This window comes from Pezoporus wallicus, unplaced genomic scaffold (assembly GCF_028554395.1).
Source record: "Pezoporus wallicus isolate ANWC-B61680 ecotype Strahan unplaced genomic scaffold, APGP_CSIRO_Pwel_v1 contig_3952, whole genome shotgun sequence".
NCBI lineage: Eukaryota > Metazoa > Chordata > Aves > Psittaciformes > Psittacidae > Pezoporus > Pezoporus wallicus.
Genome location: NW_026635034.1, coordinates 633,701 through 649,577, shown reverse-complemented (window position 1 = coordinate 649,577; position 15,877 = coordinate 633,701). Strand labels below are relative to the sequence as shown.

At 43.0% G+C, this 15,877-nt stretch overlaps 1 long non-coding RNA gene across 1 annotated transcript; it reads right to left on the bottom strand.

Moving 5' to 3' along the window:
- Positions 1-14,076: 14,076 nt before the first annotated feature.
- Positions 14,077-15,868, bottom strand: LOC130603099 (uncharacterized). Its single transcript, XR_008973063.1, has 2 exons — positions 15,744-15,868; positions 14,077-14,693 (listed from the first exon to the last, which is right to left on the bottom strand). It is a non-coding gene; the product is annotated as an uncharacterized LOC130603099 (long non-coding RNA).
- Between the last annotated feature and the right edge of the window lie 9 nt (positions 15,869-15,877).

Here is a 15,877-nt window from a genome sequence, read left to right as displayed (position 1 = left end):
CCAGAAATCTTCATATGCAACTAATAAAGGGGAGTCCTCCAGAGTAACGATCTGGATTAACTGTCCAGCCGTAGCTATTAAATATCTTAACGTGCCATTTCCTGGCACACCAAGAGTCCTTTTTGGTCTTGGACTGTCACATCTTCCTCATGGCCTCCAGAATGAACATGAGCGCTTGGCCTCCTCACACAGCATCTGCAGTTGCCAAATCATACTGCACTGTCATGCACTGATCAAGAGGTTAGGTCACGTGGGAGCCTGAGCACAGAGGAGCCATAGCTATCCCAAATAACTTCCCAAATCTCTTAGGAAAGGAGCTGAGCTGTCAAAGTCCAGCCCCAACTATCCTCTCTAGGAGTTCTTTTTTCAGTAGTTTTTCCCAAGAACAGAGGATTAGGTTTGTTTGTAGAGAGCTAGTATATGCTAGAGCATATATACATGAGTAATGTCTGTATCACTGCAGTGCTGACTCACATTTCATGGTACAATATATTTTGCATGCTTTATGGGCGAATCCTGATATTTTTATTTGATGCAAGTGATTCTTCATCCTCAGAATAGTCCTGTTGACTTCATGGGACTCTCCGGACTTCCTGTGAAAGTGAAGTTTATAGTCTCGCTCACATTTCTCCTTTATGGCCCAAAGGACAGACTCACCTTCCAGGACGTTCTGTACTGTTGTGAGCAAACCAGTTGCTTTTTCTCCATTTTTCTCCGTGATCCTCCTCTCCCAGCAGCTCACTGAGGTAGACATGGCAACGTGTATGGTACGCACTAAACGCTTCCAGACCACCTTGGTCAGGGACAGACACCTGTCTGATTTCACACGTTCTGCTTCCTGAGACCCCTGCTTGGATTAACACCCTGTGAAACTGCTGTATTTATGGAGGCTTAATTTCCCTCCCTTTTTGGAGCCCTACTGCTGTGTTTTGTCCAGTGCATGAGGACTCAAATACTACTGTCGTGGGTTCCTGCCAGCCACTGTGACCGTGTAACAAACCCACCAGCAGCAAATGCCCAGACCATGCTTCAGTTCGTTCCTGTTCATGAACTGCTTGCATCTCGCCATGCTGAAAGCCACGTACCTGTCTAGGACTCCCCCCTCTGTCTAAGGAATTAAAATATTAACCTGAGAATTTGTAGTTAGCTTTCTAAGGGATCCAGCTTTCCATCTTCTCTTTTCACTTCCTGTCTCCATTTCTTGGCACTCTCAGAATGACTTTGTCTTTTCAATCCATAGATAGTTTTGTTTCAGCCACACATGAAATAATTAGATTTCTTTCCCCCCAAAAAATCTGGTCTGTCATTGAAAAAAGAAAAAGAAAAATGAAGTTTTCAAGTTTTTGGCAGAAAAGTATTTGATAAAAATAAGTTTTCTTGAAACACACTTGAAAAATTAGTTTTCCATCCAAAATGTTTTCAGCAGAGCTTCTCTCCCAGCCCTCTATTCCATATGCAGCCCTGCTAACAGTTCCTGAGGTGCAACATCTGCTGACTTCAGTTAAAGTTGCACCCCAGTAATTGAAAGCAGAATTCAGTCTGTTCTTTGTAAGGTGCGTTGAATGGACACAATCTTGCATTGACTGAAGTGTTAGTCTTAGCAGTGAAGTGATCCTCTAATTTAATCCTCCACTCTATTCATGTCTCAGATACCAAATGTTTAATAAACTACAGCTTAATGGTAAGGGTGAGTTACCCATCAGTGTGTTTCTCAGCCAAAATTGTTGAGTAAACTATTCTTAATAGTAGGTTTATGTTACCATTTACATTACTGGGTAAAAACTAAATTGGAGTTTTTATGTATGATGTGTTACTTACATAATGGGCTATAGAAATAGGTTTGTTTTCTCAGCTTCCTCAGTTTTCATGCTGGATATTGCTTGATTTTACATATTAGTGGTAAATCATAAATGCTGGTTTTTTTCTTTTATATACTTCATGTATCCTTGCAAACTGACTTTGCATGCGGTGTGTAGTTTCCAGTGATAGGAAAAAGAATCTCCCCAAACGTGCAGTTCTGTGTGGGCTCTGGTACAGCTTCATTTAAGGCCCAGACACTTGACATTTCATCATTCCTGGACTGAACTTGCCCTTCCTATATCCCGTACCCCATGTTACAAGCTCTACTTCTACATTTTTATGTTACTTCTTCTCTCACAGAGAGGGTTAAGTATATATTTAACATATGATGAGTTTTTAAAACGTGGGTATATGCACATACTGTTTAATTAGACATTTACATTTAAATTACACTTACATTTGTGTGCTAGTGACTTTAACTTTTCTTGTGCTTCTTTTAGCCTTAGTTTTGTGCTTGTTTCAGTCATTTGCTGCTTAGCTGTTTCAGCTCCTACTCTGCTTTTTTTGCTACTAAGAAACTTCGTATTTAAAAGGTTCATCTATATTTAAAAGTTCAGGTGTATGAACGGTTAAATTCAGGTTTATTTCCTCTGAGAAACGTGTAACTCAAAAGCAAAACTGCCAAGTTTCCTGCACTGTATTTGCAACCAGCACCCGATACACTGAATGTCTGCAGGTCACAAAACCCCACTGAACGACTTTTTGCGGAAGAATTCATTACCTTTTAGATACAGTGGAAAAAAAAACCCGTTTCTAGATCCATTTGTATGAACTTAAATACTTTTTGTTCCTGGTTTTGAAAACTTTGGCATGAACAGAGACGTTCTCAAAGACCTGCGAGTCTACTGAGTGGTTTAAATAACTCCTCTTTAAGTGGAACTATTTTATTTTGAAGTGACAAAGATCTTATGCCCATTAGAAACATTTAAATGAAAGCAGAGCTGTGGGCTCACTGCCTGCCAAAAATATTTATGTAAAATCTTTAAGCGTACAAGGAGACCCAAATTAGCGGTGTTATTCGGGGGAATTAAGTTTTATAAGCATCTGAAACATGAAGCCTTTGTGTTTGGTACTTCGATTTTTGCCAACAGCGGTTTTGTGCTAGTCCAGTGAGAGCCCTCACTGTTAATGGCATTTTAAAAGAAGCAAACAAAATATTTATTATCTAATTCATTATAAATTTTAGTCGCCAGCTGTAACAGCGCAGATTTGCACAGGTGCTTTTAAAAGTCTTGAACTGTTTTAAATCAGTGATGAAAAATACTCGTATCAGTCTAACGATTTTTGTTTTAAACTCTTCCTTCTGGATAGCAAGTTACTTCTGTGAGCTCATTTCCAAAATCTCTGTGATACAATTCTACTGGACCCCAGTGTGTTCCCCCAGCAATTATTTGGTCTTTTAAAATTGTGCATCAGTAGGCAAACACATACATCTAATATGCAGAATCCATGTTGTGCTGTTAAATACTGTAGAAAAATAATGTAGGTGGTACGATAGCGTGGAACAATTCACTGAACCATTTAAAGCTGGTTAAATTGTGTTGATCAATCATTCTAACTAACACAGGAGGACGAAAACTGAATATTGAGAGGAATGAGGATGGGGCATAATTTTTTTCATCAAGAAAAGCTTTCCTGGCTTAACATGGAAATATAATGTGTGAACAGAGTCTTAAAATCAATATACCATGAATTAGCAGTCAGCAGAGAACAGCCAGATGACAAGGGGAATATGATTCATTTCTTAGAATGACTAAGATCTCAGGCAGCTTGAGCTTGCTGAGCAGCATATTTGGAGGCTGTGAATAGAGTTAAAAGAAATTCCTTTAATTTCATCTGGAAGCGTGTTTATGACAGACGTAAAGCACTTGAATTCGACTGAGGATTTCCTCTTGTGCTGCTGTCTTCCTGACTCTGCTCTTTACAGCTGTTCTTTAAACCAGCTAAGCCAGTCCTCTTACACCTTAACACATGACAGGGAAGTTTCTAGTTCTAGATGAGTAATTGGATAACCCAACATGACAATGCAATGATAATGAAGAGGAAAGGATCCCCAAAATAATCAGATCCTCTTTCAGGCATTTAAAAGAAAATGCCTTTTGATGTGTTTCAAAAGACATTTGGATGCCTTATTCTCTTTCTTTCAGCTTAAAAAATTACAGTTTGGTCAGCAGAAGAACAACATCCATAGGTGTTCTAGATGCAAATGAATGTGGATTGCCTTAATATGGGAAGTGACAGCCCCTGGCATTTCTCTGAATATTAATGCTGAATCAAATGGAGAAATCATTATGGCTGATGGTTTTGGTTATTAAGTTTCAAATGTCAGAAGCCTGAGTTTAAGTTTTCACGACAGCAACAAATGGTTTTGGGTTTTGTTGGGAGTTTTTTTTAATTCTTAATTTTCAATTTAAATTCAAATTTCAGCTTTTTTTTCTTTCTTATTTTGGGGGCTTTCAGACTGTCCAGGAACTTTTATTTTTAGTAGGTTGGGAGAAATCTTAAACCAACTTTGAACTGGGAGCAAACTCCCCTTGTCTGCAATAGCAGGTAGCACCTTTTCTTTGTGCGCAGGCAGCCTGTGTCTCTCTTTCTCCTATGATCACATAGCACAACCTTTTCAGAGGAGCTCATGGCCAGTTGAGTGCTCCCAGCCCAGGCCACATTTTCAGAGCTGCATCCTGCAGTTCCTGCTGTGTGTTTACAGGCAGGCATTCAGCAAAGCTTCAAGCTGTTGAGTTCTCTTGCAAACCTGGCCATGTATTTCTGTGTCAGGTTTGGAGGGAAAAAAACGGGTGCTGCTGCTCTGTGGTTGAGCTCTTGTGCCATTCCTGACCTTCGGGGACATGTCTGCAGGTTCTGGTGGTGCACATGTCAGGACTTCAAGCTGTCAGAAAGGTTTGAAGGTCTGGTCTGGCATGGAAGTGGGTCTTTAAGGACACTAAAAGACTTTGGCATAAGGCTGGCCCCAGTCAATGAAAGGTGTGCTTTTGTGTGCCATGAATTTACAGCCAGACAGCCAGGCCCATATGTAGGTGTAAACCTGCTCTGTTAAACTCAAAATCAAAATCTTAATTTTCTAGGGCATGTCTTTTCCTTCTCTAGCAAAGTGCCACTTACTAGCAGCCTCCTGGTTCTGCAAGAGCAGTGGTGGCCCTTGCTGCAGTATGCCTCACTGAACCCTGTGATGAAAAGAAGGTCTGAGGGTCAGATTTAAAGAGAGGGATGAACTTGAGCTCAGAGAGAAGCACTCCTGATGGTGCAGATTAGAATTCACATCTCCTTGTGCAGAGTCTTGAGAGACAACCATGTTTGGCAGCAGAAGGGAGTTCAAGGTGAAGCATCTGTTGAGAACAGGGAGGGAGATTCTGGATGTCCATCAGAGATTAGTAACTCAGTAACCTCAGCAGGAAGCCTGAGAGGTACAACCACAACACGCTGTGATTTAGCCTCTTATTCCTCAGCCTTCCCATGCAGAGCATCCAGCCGTACGGAGTGGACCTGGCTGCTGTGCCTGGTGTGAGCTCCAGCACGGGGAGGTGCCAGTGACTGCTGCAGAGCTGCAGACCCTCCCACATCAGCACTTCTTCAACCCCACTGGTTTTGCTGTGAGTGGTAGCAGATCCCAACCTGCATACCCTCCAAGGGAGGGCCCCTGGGTGGCTGTGCACGTGCAAAGTGTCAGCTCTGCTTTTGGGATAACGTATTCAGAAGCACCTAAGTGACTTAGAAGCCCAAGTCCCCGGCAGTTTTGGCTTCTGTGCAGTCTCCAAATTGCTTTGACTTCCAGAAAGACTGGAGCTATTCAGATGTTTATTCACTTCTAAAAACATTCTCTCTGGTGTTTAACAAATAACAGTGTATTCCTTTTTCAGGGGACTACAGTGAGCTAAACAGCCCAGTTCTCTTGAGTAACGCAGAGGGGAACTGAAGGCCTGTCCCCTGCTCGTTGAACTTACTTTGATGGAAAACGTGCAGGGTTTTTTCAGGACTCCTGAAGTTCCTTGTTCAGGTGCCTGCTCCCCATTTGAATTAGGGTTTTCTCCTCCCTTTTCTAATACTTCTGACTTTTAATTTGGGGGGGGGGGTGAAGGGGAACGGCTGTTTCTTTGCCATTTATTGTGGCAGAGAAGGGGGGATGGAGACCAGCTTTCTTGGACTCTTATATTCAAAATGCCTATAAATAATTAGTTACAGGGACCTAGCTTCCCCCTCCTTTTAAGGCCTAATTTAAGTTCTTTATCAAAATGATTTAAAATGCCTTTCTCAGTAGGAAACTATATTTCAGAGCTTTTATTTATTAGACTTCTCAAAAAAGTGTGTTTTTAATGCACATCCTGACTTGCTGCCAAAACTGTCCACTGTAACATCGGGACTGGAGCAACCCGTGGTATGGGGATTTATATTTATTAGATTTTTACATATTGGTACAGAGCAATTAATCTAAATCAATCATAGACAGAATTGGCACATAAATCTCCCAGTCTTCACTACTCATTGTGCTGTGTTACTGCCCTGACAACCTTCCCTCAAATACAGAAAATCTTTTCTCTTTTTCTAGTCCTCTTCAAGTGTCAGTAATTTTCCTGTGCTGCAGTTTGGTGGTGGTTGTTGTGAGTTTGGGCTGTGGGCTTTGTTGCATTACATAGGAACCAAAGAGCTTTCAGCATTTGGAAGTAGAGCAAACAGCCTCAAACTCTGCAAGATATACGAGGATCATAAAGTAGTAAAGCAAAGGCAGATTTCCTGGTAGATGGTTGAATATCTGAACATTTGAGCCTTATGAGCCCCTTATAGCACTGAGAGGAGATTACTTCCTTCTGGTTTAAAAAGTACAACATTTCTTGTGCTCAATGGTTTGAAGAGGTCAGTTTGCTTCAGTAGTTTCAGGACTCCCAGCCTGTGTGTGTGTGTATATGTGTGCGTGTAGATCAGACCCATCCATTCTGGGATACCCTCTATCCCTTTCCCAAATTGCTTCCTGCTTTCCGAGCAGAAGTGGCGTATGAGGCAGTCTGGGCCTAATTACTTTAAGCAAATACAAAACCATAAACCAGGTTGTGCATGGCTGTGATTCAGTGTAACCCTCTGGCAATTTACACCAGCGAAAGCTCTGCCCGGCTCTGTTTTGAATACCTCTCATTACACATCCCGGGGATGTGACAGCCTTCTCCAAAAACTAAAGTTCAGTCTTTCCTAGTGATGGTTTAAGAGCTGTGGCTTTCCAAAGGGATTTTGTAGTACTGGGGACCATCACTCCAGAGGCTCTGGTGTTTCTGACGAAAGGGCTCTGACATCCAGGCAGTACTCTTGAAAGTTCAGAGTTTGGAAAGTGGGAGCTCTGTAAGGAATCATTACAATAAAAGGTAGAACAGATTCTAGCAAGTGTTCAATCACTCAGCATGGTGCCACTTAGAGGCAGAAGACCTTAAAACAACCAGCAAGATGTCTGCAGAAGAAACCTCTGCTGCCAGCTCTCGGCACTCTGTATCCTGTCATTTGGTGCCTTTCATCTTGGGTAAGTTCTGCACATGGGCTACAGTGCAGGCTGGGTCAGCGATCAGAGCCTGGGCACTGCTGCTGAGGCTCAGTTCAGATGTCACTTGGGAAAGGGTTTGCTTGTGCAGTGCACTGAATAAAGCCAGGTCTCAGGAAACGCTGGGGGCTAATAGCTTGCATTGAACCCCACTGCATAACCAACTGCTCCTCATATGGGTTTGGCTGCAAGGTAGGAGCAGTGGCTGGTGCAGATGGGCCTGTTCAGCTCTTCTGGCCCCCTTCAGGGGGTCAGGTTTTGGAACTCAGGATTTGAGGGCAAGATTTCCACCTGCATTGCTCAGGGAGACACTGGTCACAGCCTTGGAGATACAGGGGTCCCATCTCCTGCAGGACAGCAACCATGGAATGTCAGTGGGCCAGTCATGAGAGCAGGGATGGAAAAAAAGACATCAGGATGTTTCTTTATAGTGTCCACTGTTAATCTGTGAAGCTCAAAATGCCTCCAAGCTGAACATTTTATTCCTGTAGTTGAACTATTTGAATTAGCCTGTGTTTAGAGGATCAGTTCAGAGGTCTCACAGGGCAACATCTACCCAAACACTTCCTCTGATATGTGAAATGGGTTAATCCTTTCTTTGAACTATGTCAGAGCCACTTCCATCCTTTTATTCAGTAGAAGAAAATAGAAGATGTCTGATTAAATGCTAAGATAATTTTCCTGACTGAAAAGCCAGTATATGAGGATGCTTAATTTAGAAAGGGGGGAAACTGAGGCACGAAGGAGCCATCAGTGACACTGCTGTCAGCGTTCACCTCTGAACGCTGACAGCTCTGGTGTCCAACTCCAAGACCTGTCACTGGGAGAACGTTTAGGGAAAAAAACCCAAACAAGGACACCCTCCTCTTGTAACAACCCCTTTGTATAAACTACGCCTATGGGAGAAGGGGATACTCCAGCCCTGCTCACTGTCAGTGTGACTTACGTTGTACCAGCAGTTCATGGGTTTATGGGGAACTGCTTCTAAAGGGGTGATAGGACTAATTTGAAAACTCAGCTCTAAATGCACTTGAACAAGGGGAATTCAACTCTGCTGCTCTTTGTGTTAAGTAGTTTTATTCATAAAGTGAATAAACACATGCAGCTAAAGAGCAGTAGGTACCCCAGGTAATGTTAATGAATGACTGACATTTCTCCAATTAAAGATTACATTCTACCTTTCAATTAATTCACAAAATGGCAGAATTCGTTTAAAACCCAAACTTCCCTCAGGAGAACAAATCTGTTTGGGTGCTCAACAAAAATTCTGGGTTTGATTTTTTTTCCCCTTGAAATAGATGTGAATGGCATGAAATATTTCTGTGTACTTTCAAGAATAATTGAAGCATATGTACCCAAAGTGTAAGACTTTTGCAAACTGGTTTCAGACTAAATTATCCATTATATGAGACTAACACATAAAAGCCTTCCTCTACATCAAGTGGTAGATCAAAGGGAGGAACGATGGCTTGTCCACATGCATAAACCCCACCTCTCAAATTCTGAGAACAAGGATATGCAGTCTGCATTTTAACTACATCTCCATGACATGAAACGCTATTCCTGTGTCTCCTACTGCGGGAGAGTCAGGTAGTCCTGGCTACAAAGATTCCCTTTTACATTTCTCCCTTCTTTTTCTTGTTCCATCACACAGATGACATTTCAGTCACTAGTCCCGGGTGACTCTCATCTGAAAACTAAACTTCGCTCAGTTCCTCCCAGGGCAGTGGTGGAGTCTGTCAGGGAGCAGCGAGATCCTCAGTCCTTTCATGGTACATATGTGAACCCAAACCCCAGCCCTGCAGCCCAGGGAGTGGATGCTGGTGGAGATGTGCACCATGAACGCTGCTCTCTGCTTGTCCCATGGGTACCCATCTTCTTGTAGTGGTTGGAGCACAGGGTTATGAGTCAGAACATCTCCTTTGTACTGTCCGGTTGTTGAATTTAAATCTTTCTGTGCTTCATTTTCCTATCTGCAAAATTAATCTGGTAATATTTCCACTCTTGTAGGGGTTCTTTAATTACTCTGTCTACCTAAACCCCTTTCCTTTGGGTGGATGCTGTGAGGGGGACAAATGCTGAGCGTTATTGCTGGTAAACACTAACAGATCACTCTATGATAAGGACCCAACACTCTCAGCTTTTGGCGTGTTTTGTTCTGAGTCTTTCTCACTACTTCTTTCTTTGTCCTAAGAAATATTATAAACTTAGCTATAAACTTCCTGGTTTAGTGGCATAATTAAAGATGCTTGTGCTTGAAATTTGACTGCAGTAGGAGACTGAAGATGTATAGTTTACATGCATGTCTAGATCTAGTCTCCCAGCCAGTAGATTGGATGTTAGCCCAATTACTCCCATTACCGTCTGGTTTCTGAGCATTGATGGACTACCATGATCAGAGAATAAATTCCTTAAAATAACCTCCCCTGGCTGAAATGTAAACGGCCTTTTTTATTATTGTCATGGCTGTTAAAAACGTGAAGTGCACTGGGGAGGTGCTGAGCTGAGGCACCAGAAGAAGAGGCTGTGATCATGGAGAGGCTGAAACTTCTCCTCTGATCATTTCTGACAGCTCCGAGTGGTTCTTCCACAATTGGAACCACTTGTGCTGCTTATTAATATAATGAAACTTATCCTCCAGCAAAAACAGAACCAAAGGTTGACACAAGAGTGGAGCAAGAGGCTGAAACCTGATCTGGTTAGGGATCTCTTAAAGATGATGGAAGACTAATAAAATCCAGTCTGTTTCCTACCTCCATTACAACTCCCACACCCAGTCTGTCTTCACGAGCTAAAGTGGAATAATGGCTCCTTCCAGAGCCAAGGCAACCCCCTGTTCTGCTTGAGAACAGCATCTGATGGTCTCTGGCAGCAGGGCCTGTTTTGGTACCTTCCCTTATCTGTGAAATTCTTCAGTTTGATTCCAGTGGGTGCTGGATGTGGCCTCTAAAATGCTTATTTCTTCAGGGATGGACTTTTATTTGATAGGGGGGGTTTAATTGTTTGAGGGGTTAAAAAGGGTTTCCACAGTAGTTCAGCAAAGCTCAGTATTTGATAGATCTTCATTGTAAAGATAAACATTAGTTAAGCGCAGAAAAACATTCATTTTTCCATTGGCAATAGGTTACAGCAGTAGTGAAACCTCTGCCTTTAACAGGACTGCTCAACACCAGGAGATGTGGAGTGAAAAAATAACCCCAAACCTGAGGTCTTGAGACGTTTCAAGAAGTAGGTAGGGAAGCAGCTGAGCAGAACTGGGAGGTGAGCAGGGCAAAATGTCAGAGTTGATTTAACTCATTACATTTAAGTGGAAAATAGGGGATAAAAGTTTAGTTTAAGAAAAATTAAGGAAATACCCAAGAATGAGTTTACAAAGTGCAATATTTTCTCTCAAAGCCGTAGGGTTAGCAGGTTGGTATCCAGCATCTGTGACTGATTAGGGGCATTTGAGATGGCAGGTGGCTTTAGGAAATGGAAACCTTACAGGGCTTTGCAAACACTTTCTGTAGTTAGGCAAAGCTATTTGATTTATTCTCACTGGTTTTCATTGTATAGCCTGGTTTAAAATCTATCAACTTGTCTTAATCCATGTTAATATCTTCATATAGACATAGTGTTGTGTGAATTCTCCAAACAGATTCTTTAGAGTTGCCCTGGAGAATAACAGAGTTACTGGGTTTACACTTCCAAGGGCCGTGTTAAGGTGATGAACATAAATCATGGCATTTAAAAATGCCAACCAAATCTTTTAGACAGTAATGAGATCAAGAACCAGATCTGATCATGTTTGCTCCCGACAGTTTTAAAGAGATCTATAATTCAATGTACTTCCCTGCCGCGTGGTCATGCTGAAATTGCTTGCCTATGCTAAGAAGCCAAACCCCAAAAGAACCCCTCACCAGGCTTAAAAGGGTGCAGCCGGGTTGATCCACACCACTGCACATGGCAGCGTCACACAGCTGGAGAATGAGCAGGGAAAGGCAAACTTGCATCTGTTCTTGGCTCCGGTCAGGAGGCCACGAGCTCCTCTGAGGCTGTGCAAGACGCAGGGCCACAGAAGAGCTTACGCTTCTCCTCTTTTCATTTGGATGGGAACCAAAACTTATCTCTGGGAAGAAATATTTGGAAAAGAGGCTCAAGAGGGGAACATAAACCCCATGGGAAGTGGCTGGAGCTGCTTCACAAATCAAGCCCATACACAACTGGTTTCTTATAAAATGATAACAGTAGGTAAAACAGAATTTGCAGCTGCGAGCAGTACAACTGTAAGATGATTCAGGGCAGGTGGAGTTAAAAATTTCAATTAGCCTTCCCAAATAGCATTCCTGGGGAGTAACTCAAGGAGCAAATACTGCAGAAGCCCCAGCACAGGTTTGTTATTACTAGAGAAGAAAAATCAGCCTTTGGCAAAACCTTTCCATTATCTAATACTGTAAAACCATTCCTGCAGTGCTGTCTTGAGATGCTCTAACCTCGGCACTTGTCCAGGTCCGTTTCCAGCTCGGGATTGTGTGTGTGTCTGTGTGTGTTCTGTTGCAGATTTGTTTTAAATCACCCTTCCTGAAGCTCTCAGCATTCTGATTTATAGGATTTTACTAAGCTTCACCCAGCCTTTTCTTTTCTTTACTAAGTGTATGTTTTACTACTTTGTATTTTTTTTTCCAAAAAAAATAGATTTTATTGGACAGGGGTTCACATAGCTGCATAATGTTTGTCTTATGGATTTTGTATTAAACCACTTTAACACTTTTGTAGACCTGAGGAACTTGGCAAATACTGTGAGTGAAATGCCCTGAGCTTCATCTTGCATGCTTTGAACTGAGCATGCTGAACTTTGCCTAGTTACCGAGCTGACACGTGAGCAATCCATTTGCAATTCAGAGACGGAAAGAGAGAGGGGGCCTGATCCTGCTTTTACCAAAGCCAAAGGAAATCCTGCTGCTAACTGCAGCAAGACCAGCAGCAAAATCATAATGACTATTTAAGATGATATTTCACAAGTACAGTAATGTGACAATCATGATGAAGTGGTGGTTTTTCCAGAGGCAGTGTCTGAATTAATAGGGTCTTTCCAACCTGCTCTCCTTGAAACAGGTTGCAAGAGGTAAAATAGAGAAATAAATAGTCTCTAGGGTACTTTCCCCTCGTCAGGATTTTTATTCATTCAATAAATAGCTGTTATATTTTGAGGTTTGGGGTTTGTTTTCTCATTGTTGTCATCTTCCTCTTCTTTATTGTAGCATGAGTAATCTAATTTTTCTGCATAGCATGTTGCAGTTTGATAGACAGGTCTCTGAGGGAAGCCTTATGTGTCAGCATCAGTGAAAATGACTTCTGAGGTTGGCTCACACCCCCACGCGAGCGTGGAATCCAAATCACCCCAGAGTGAGGCATCCGCTGCCCCACGCCTCGCTGCTGGGTAATGTATTCATTTGCCTCTGGCAAAAGAAGAGTGAGATCCTCCATCGCATGCTGATGCCATGTGGAAGAAGCCATAATTGGGACTGGTCACATGTTAAAGTAACTGCAAGCTGCTTTTTGCCGTCTGTGTAGATGAAGTTCACGTCCCTTGATCTGCACGCACAGACATCCCCTACTCTGAGTATGCGCACGGTTTGGAGACCCAGCAATTCCACACAGATTTCGCCAAAAAATAGGAAATGCAAACAGGCTGGAGCTCCCAGGGCTCTTTTCCAGGATTCAGTCCTAGTGGGAGGAGGTTTTACTGGGTTCCAATACTACTTTGGTTTGTCAGTAATTATTAATGACTTGTGCAATTGCATTCACCACTTCAATCAAGGACAGAGGTTTCAAATCTAGCAAGAAAGCGTTCACAAATCAGCTCTCTGCCTGTTCTCTTTTCACAGGCAGATGCAGACAGGGGAAGAGGGAGTTTTTGCTTCAGGTGCGTATAAAGCATTACAGCTTGGCTTCTAAGAGGAGTCTTTGGGACTGAGCTTCCCAAGTTTCATGCCTCGTTCCCTTCTCTCAGCAATACACCTTAAATAATTTGGCTCCCTAGTATTTTAGATCCTCATGGGAAGCCCACTGAGTGGACAGAAGATTTCAAGGGATTCATCTGCTTGCAGTCATGCCCCTAAGAGCACTCCTGCCCTCTCTTCCCTGGAGAAGTTACTAGGTCTGCTGGGTCTAGTTGGAGCTGTGGAAGATCTGCCACTGATTTCTGTGGCCGTGGATCATTGCCTCAGTTTCCCTGTCTATAAATAAGACCTTTAATAAGGGCATAGTCTCTCCAGGGTGTGGAAGGGATACTGAGCACCTGAGATGAATGCTGCTATCTGATGATACCGTGATTGTGGGCAATGACACGACAGCTGAATCTGCAGATATGAAGTAAGGCTGTAATTTCTGATTTCACTGTTGTCCCACTTCCAGGTAGGGAAATGGAGCTGGTTTTGCAACAAAGCTACCACATTCAATCTTCTTAACCTTCAGTCTGGATAGCTGCAAAGAAGAACAGAAGAATTTTAGGGTTAACGTTTTAACTTGGCTTGATACGCTCCACAGTAGCAGGGAAATAAACTACCTTCTTTGGAGCACTTTACTCCTGACATACAACCCGTTCCTCATTTAGCAGATGTAATTCTGCAGGCTGTGTACATTGTTTACATAACAATGAAGATGTGAGGAGGCACACAGGTCTTTACCAGGGAAAGCCACCAACAGCAGAGACCCTTTTTTAAGAGGGTCCATCATGGATGCTCTCCTAGAGTAGGAGACCATCCTAGCATGGGATTAGCCATGTATGACATTAGGCATAGCTTTACTAGCAAACTTTATACTCTTAATTGTCGCTCTGTTTCCTGGCAATTCTCAAGTAATAATGTCAATAGATATCAAACCTTAAGTGCATAAGACTCAATTATTATCTTGCAGAACACAGAGGCTGCTCAAATCCAGACTATGAGCTCACAATCTGCTGTTTACTTAAAGTATATAGAAAGCACTTGACCTCTTCTCAGTGGCATCCATGTGGAAACACTCAACAATAGAGGCCTTCCTTGGTTTTCTTAGGAATCATGTTTCAACATTTTTATCTCCTCTAATTAAGGTCAGTGGTTCATACACTCCCACTTCTCTCCTCACCCCACTCTCCCAAAATTGCAGGCACTTATCTGGCTCCAGTTACCCCGTATGAAGCATACTGGGCCCAATTTGTGCATATGCAGTTCCTGGGGGGAGTGAACAGTCACGGAGATGTGGGGCTCTGCTAAACCAAACGCTGTGTCTGTGCTTTTATGTTCACGTGCTCCTCTACCACGATGAGCAGCAGAGTCTCATGGTGAGAAGAAAACAGGAGGCGGGGGGTGGGATTGCTGCAAATGTAATTCCACTATGAGAATATTTCCTAACCCACAGCACATGTTCCCACCCAGTGGGGAAGGTGTGAGCGAGTTCTGAAGGAGGACGGTACAGAGCGAATCTCATCTCCCTTTGCAACACTGTAAGTGCTAATTGCAGGCGGGAGGGAAGGGTGTAACTGGTAGACGTCTAGGAGAAAGCCTGGGGAATACAGCACAAGGGCTCATTTTGTCATTGAAACCCAGGAGTGCTTCACATCCCAGCGTCCCTGGAAAGATGCACTTGGACACTGCTTTGACTCAAGCCCTGACTGCATCTTGGTGCAAACCTTTGTGTCATTCATAGGGCACTACTGAGGAATGCTAATGCATTGTGTCCACATGGTAGAGACCAGCTTCCATTTCATTGTCAAGGCTGAAATAACACATCCCACTGGATATGGGGCCTGTGGGGACAGCCCTGGTAGCTTTTCAGAGTACTATATATCCTGCTTAGAAATTATCTTTTCTACTAAAAAGACTGTTTCTTTTATCATTATTATTATTGTTGAATAGGTAGTAACTATACATGGTTAACAGTGAAAGGGAGAGGTTTGAGAAATAAAACTGTATCTTGATAGAAGTCATATATGTAAAACCAAAACCAGGCCAGGCAGCTGCAGACCTCAGTATTTATTTAGGCTTGTAGCTGATGTGTTGCACTCTTCCTCTTTAGACTGACTTGTTCTCATTTCTCACACATTACACCGTATCCTTGTCAGAAAAGAGCCAATGCTGTCCTTTTGTTGTTGTTAAAAAACCAGAACACACTAACAGAGTTGTGCGCTACGTGAGATTGTGCTGACCCTTGAAAAGGCAGGTCTGCAAGCCAGCTCCTCCATGCCTCCATCAGCACATGCTTCCAGCCTAACCCCTTGTGCTGCGCTCAGCTATGGGTACAGGAACAGGACACCCGTTTCCTGTAGAGAATAACAGCCCCAAAACATCATTTCCCCTTCCCTCGTGCTGGTTTGTAAACAGAATACCTGTTTGCTTCTAAGGGTGGAGCAGGGCAGCCTGTGCTGCTGCGGAACCGGTGCAGTGCTGTGGGTTCCTCACCCCAGTGGCACAGGGATGGCGTCAGTAGTTCCTGGTGACAGAGAGATGTGTTGGAGCACAG